Raw genomic sequence first — 5,612 nt, 5'->3', positions numbered from 1 at the left:
CTCCCTGCAAGCTCTCTAGGCCTCAGTTTCTTAATCTGTTAAATGGGGATGATAATAGTGCCTGCCTTAGGGTTACTATCAGCCATAAATGAGGCGGTCAGCATAAAATATTTAGCACAGCCCCTGAGATTGAATGAGTGAATGAGCACTCTGTGAGTTTTAGCTGTTACCTCAAAGAATCCCTTGTCAAGTTTCCTGCTAAAGATGCCCACATAGGTGTGGTTTAGGAAGAAGCACCAGAGCCCAACCAAGCAGTTGAGCAGTGGGACCCCAGGCCTGGCTGGCCAGCCCTCTGCCTGCGAAAGCTCTGGCTTTCCAGGGCGATGGGTGCCACCCTGTCCTTCCCAGGCCTGCTCAGGACCCCACAAACCCGCTTACTGGGTGATGAAAGTCACTAGACTTTCCCAAGCCTGTCCACCACCCAATGTGTGACAGGGGAGGGCCATTAATGGTACCTCCTGCATAGGGCTGTTGGGGGGCTCCCACTCTTACCCCTACATGTCTCCTTCCCCATGGTAGTCATAGGGGCCTTTAAAGGGGTAAGTTAGTAAAACTCTCCAAAAACTGTCCACTGCTCTGAGAATTCAGGTCACCATCCTTCCGGCCTGCCACATGCTCCATGATCTCGACCTTGCCTACTCTCGTCTCGTCTCGTCTCATCTCTCTCTCCCCTTGCCCTCTCCCACCGCTCTGAGAAGTGTCTGCTCTCCCAGTGCACAGACTCACAAGGGGCCAAGCCTTTGCCCTCCTGATTTCCCGCGCCCGGGACACCCTCTCTCTGCACGCCTCAAACCTTCACTTTTACCTCTTTCTTGAGCCTCACTCAGGGGCTCCTGGGAATTTCCGTGGAGTTCTCCTTCAGCTAAAAAGCCCTGGAACTGTCAGCGAGAGGCCCCTCATCGTCTGCCACCCACAGCTCTCTTATCTGGCATCTCTGGCACCCCTCTTTGCTAAGTATATATCCCCTTGGGCACGAGCTGTGCTGGTGCCTGTAATGTGCAGGTGGCACAATGCAGCCTGCTTCCCAGGTGTGCCATGCCCCACTGAGGGGCATGGCACCCGCCTTCTTTCAGGTATTAACTGACTTTTTCCCCAGCAATGTTTGTTTTAGGGATTAAAGGTAGTGAAGGAGCCTTTTATTTCCAGAGCCATTTGTTTCTTTCCTGGCAGCCAGCACTACATTTGTTATTTTATTTTCTCAAGCCCCTGATAATACCATTCTAGACACATTGGTGTGATAGCATCGTCCAACGGAAAAACTCTCAGATGCTTCCCCTAGGCCAGCCAGTGGGCAGACTCCTGGGAGAGAGGCCTGGGCTGCACGTTCTCGGCACCCTTTTCCCTCCTTTCTCGGATCAGCCTTGAGGCCCATGATCATTTTCTCTCTTTTTTTTTTTTTTTCCTGTTTTATTTTTAAGTACTACCATGATTCCACTACCACCACCTTTATCTGGCAGTGTCAAGAAATGGGCCACCTCAGGTGAGTAAATTTTCAAAATAATGCCTTTTAAGCACTAAAACTTTAAACAAATACATTTTTAAAAGTTTTTCGAGGTATAATTGGCACGCTATAAACTGCACATAAAGTGTACAACTTGATCTGTTTTGATGTTCGCATAAACCCGTGAAATCACCACCACAATGTAGATAATGAACATATCCATCACTTCCAAAAGGTTCCTTCCTTCCCTTTGCTCCCCTTCTCCAGCAACCACCTATCTGCCTTCTAAACACATATTTAATTCAAAGCTGTCTCACGCACTTCCCCACCCTTGTGAGCAGAGTGTGATCAACATGATTGTTCGTCTCCTTGATTCAGCACGATCATGAGCGTTACTGAAAACCACATCCTCGGATGTCGTGGAGAGACATAAGACTGTTTGCCCCGAACACTAAATGGCTCATTGTTGCATCGCCATGCCCGGCGCTTTGGGGTTTGGGAGTTTCTCCTTCGCTGCCAGCTGCCACTTTTATAATAAAAGTGCATAGTTCCCAACAGACAACTCCCGCTGCCTCGCTCACTGCACACTCCCCGCCGCCCGCACCTGTTCCGCACTCTGGATCACTGGTTCTGAGCAGGGATGATTTGGCCCCCAGGAGACATTTGACAATGTCTGGGGACAGTTTTGGTTGGCATAATGGGGGTGGGGGTGCTACTGATACCTAGTGTTTTAAGACCAGGGATGTTACTAAACATGCTACAATGCACAGGACAGTCTCCATAAAGAAAGATCCAGCCCGAGATGCCAATGTGCGGAGGTTGAGAAACCCGTTCCAGATGACAGAACCGGTTGCAAAACTCAACATGAAGTCATGATAATTGACTGTTTTACTTTTCTGGATCAAGAGAGAGAAGAAAGGGCAGAGATTTCTTGGAGCTGCAAGGCGACACAGTAGGACACAGATCCAGGAAGATCCTGGAGGTCTCGGGTACCTTCTTTCAGCTCTGCCAGATGTGGTCACTGGCTTCCTGAGGACAAGCTCTAAGGACTCAGCTCAAGGCACTAGGTCCCAGCACTCAGCAGGTGCTCAATGAATGTCAAACTAGACTGCATCCACTGCACCTATTCGGTGCCCGGCTGTGGGTAGCACTGGCTTGGCATTGAAGGCGAGGCAGAAGACAGAGCCAACAGAAGGGAGCCATAAACCGACCAGTGAGCTTAGGATTCGGCAGAGTCGGCTGGTAAAAGGTAAGTGCAGACTCACCCCAGTAACTGGGAAAATGAGGGCTGGCCATGCTGGGATCCTGTCCCAGCAGGACCAGATATATCACCACCAAATCTTTTCTAGCTCCTCCCCCCACCCACAGACACCCTGTTCGCCTGTCATATAAAAGGTTTTCCCAGAGTGGTTTAGCTAGAACTGGAAGGGCCCTGCACTGTTTGGGGATGGAGAAGCCTGACTGCAGTGTTCGGGATGGACCCTACGTGTGCTAGAACTAGATGGTGAAGTATGGGCATGCTTTATTCAATTTTGCATGACTTTGAGGTTTAATTATTACAAAAGTTATTGCAGACATTTCTGACAACACATTTACCTGCAAAAACAAAACAAAAAAACAAAAAGCTCACAAATCCCACCCTTTCAGAGAAAACACCAATGAAATTTCGTTGTTTGCGCTTCTATGCATGTATGGATGTGGTGTAGACATTTTGATGAAAACCAGGTGCGGGTGCTATGCCGAGGGCTTGGTCTGAGGTGCCAGAGAGTGGGGAAGAGGTTTTGAGAGGAGTGGACCCACAAGAGCTCTCCAGCGAGACACTGAGAGCGCCTCGAGTGAGGGTGCCGGGGTGGATTTGACTGTAGGACTAGGGTTGCTGTCAGGAGCCTCCCAGATTAGCTCCAGCTCCAAGGATTAAAAGGTCCTGCGGCTGGATCTTTCCTCCTGGACTCCTGCTGGGAAGGTGGGGTCCCCATCACAATCCCTTCCTCCCTCAGGGTACATCAGACCCTACTCCTCCTCACAGGTCTTTCTTCCTCCTGTTGCCAGGCTTCTGTCACATAGTACCCCTTATCCTATTGATGGTGTGTAGAATAAATTGTGTAGAGGCCCTTGGGTTCTTAAGGCTCCAAGTCAGGGGACCTGGGCCATTTTAGCTCCCTCTGGCCTTAAGGCTTCAGATACACCCTTGGGAAAGACAAAGAGAATACCTGCGCATAGGACTTGTTCCAGTGACATAAAGGAAGAAGTTGGCTAGCAGTCACCAGATGAGGCCACCTGGGACTCTCTCCAGAGGGCCGTTCTCTCCCGAGGGGTCTCAAACAGAGTAGCTTCCAAATTCTTTTTAGCAACAGAATTGTACTAAAATACAATGCATGTGAAGCTCTAAAATAGGAGAGGGACAAAGTTGAAGCTCTGAGCCAAGCAAGGACAGGTGCTCACTTGCTCAATCCTCTCCTCTCCCCTCCCCTGTGATGCACCTCTGAGCAACAGTTTCAAAGGATTGTGCCTTATGACACAGGCAAGATTGGAAGGCCACGCTGCGGGGAGAAACTGGGAAGCTCCAGTGCCTCTGAGAGGGGGAGGGAGGGGATAGCAGCCATGTGGGACAGAACTAGCCCTTCCTCCTCCTCAGACCCACTGTTCCCCTGGGCCCAGCCTCCAGGATGGGTGGGGCACCTAGAGGCAGCGGGTATTGCTTTCTGTCTGGGTTGACCTTTCTTCTAGGTCAGAGGACCTGTGGGAAGGGCACTGGAAGACTCTGAGGCTAGGTGGGGCCAGCCCTGTCCCAATTTCCCCTCAATGGGGTTCTCTTGCTCACAGACTGAGGAAGAACTGTGACTCACTTCCTGCTTCGCTCAATCTGACTACAGAAGCATTGTTCTCCCAATAGTGGCTGGTGCTGATGGGGCTACCCCAGCATGGTCCCTACAGTCTTAGCTACTTGTTGGGAGAAGTTCCCACTTCCAGAGCTGGCCAACCAGACTGATCTCCCAGCTCGGTTTTCAGGACCCCACATTCTTCCCTGAGTTTCCAGTATTTGTAGCATTTGTAAGGGCAGCCAAGTGGGTACCTTAACCTATTAGTTGAGTATCGTCTCCATTTTACGGAGAGGTAAATTGAGGCTCAGAGAGTTAAGTAATTTGTCTAAGGTGGCATAATATAAAATAGTGCCACAGGGATTTAAAACCAGGTTTGGTAGTTGGCTTGTCACAGTGAGTCCTTAATATCACTTAATCTCTCTGGCCTCCGCGTGGTCATGTGTAATATGTAGGCAGTGATACGTAAAAGGTGCCCTAAGGAAAATGTACCTATACCCACCTCATGGGGCTTGTGGTGAGGAAGAGCTCAGAACAGCACCTGGCTCCTAGTAAGTACAGGGTGGTGGTCATTTTTTGTCACTGTCCCCAAACCTGTGTTGAGACCACAGGATAATACTGTGCTTCCAGGTTATCTCAGTGAACGGGAAGGGATGGGCAGAGACTGCCCTGCGACCTTGAAACAACCTAGCCTGGGGAGTTCTTGGCCACGTTTCCCTTCTTTTCTTTGTCAGCGCAAGCAGGGGTGGCCTCGCCAAGTAGCACAGACGTTTTCTAGGACAGGGACCCAGGGAGCCAGCAGAGTGGGCTGGCTGGTATATTGCAAGCACTAGGGTCCAGGATCTGCCAAAGGTCCACACCTCTTCCAGGTTCTGAGGCCTGCTAGTTGGAGACCTTGGGCAAATTATTTAAACTTCGTGTGCCTCAGTCTCCTTATCTGTAAAACGGGGTTAATAACCTTGAAAGGATTATGTGGATTAAATAATGTACAGAAGGAGGCGATAATGTAAAGTGACTGGCCCGGTGCCTGGGAGGCGGTTGGCATAGGAAAAAAAAAAAAAAGTTGAAAGGCGATGGGCTTCTCCGGCTTATTCACCTGTCTATATATAGACGCAAATAAGGTCGTGGCTCCTCTAACAGTAGGTCCTGGAGTCTGCGACGCCGCTCTTAAGTCGCATCGCAGGTGAGGTGCCCCAGGTCTGTCACCCAGGGCACTTACCCGGTCATGTCCACTCACGGCTCAGGAGTGAAGCGCGGGGGAGAGGGCCAGCCAAGATCGGGCCCGAGCGACTCCTCGAGCCCTTCCTAACCAGGCCGAGGGTCCTCTCCGCGCCGCCCGGGAGCTGGAGGCC

At 50.7% G+C, this 5,612-nt stretch overlaps 1 protein-coding gene across 1 annotated transcript in view; it reads left to right on the top strand.

Annotated features, from left to right (window-relative positions):
- The first annotated feature begins 5,418 nt into the window (after positions 1-5,418).
- FURIN (furin, paired basic amino acid cleaving enzyme) overlaps positions 5,419-5,612 on the top strand; it is a 12,030-nt gene continuing 11,836 nt past the window's right edge. The window contains exon 1 of the mRNA XM_025049887.1: positions 5,419-5,443. The gene's annotated coding sequence lies outside the window, so the exon portion shown is untranslated. The remainder of the gene's footprint in view (positions 5,444-5,612) is intronic.

This window comes from Pteropus alecto, unplaced genomic scaffold (assembly GCF_000325575.1).
Source record: "Pteropus alecto unplaced genomic scaffold, ASM32557v1 scaffold60, whole genome shotgun sequence".
Taxonomy (NCBI): domain Eukaryota; kingdom Metazoa; phylum Chordata; class Mammalia; order Chiroptera; family Pteropodidae; genus Pteropus; species Pteropus alecto.
Note: the sequence above shows the minus strand (reverse complement) of the source record. Positions and strands in the feature narration are given on the sequence as shown.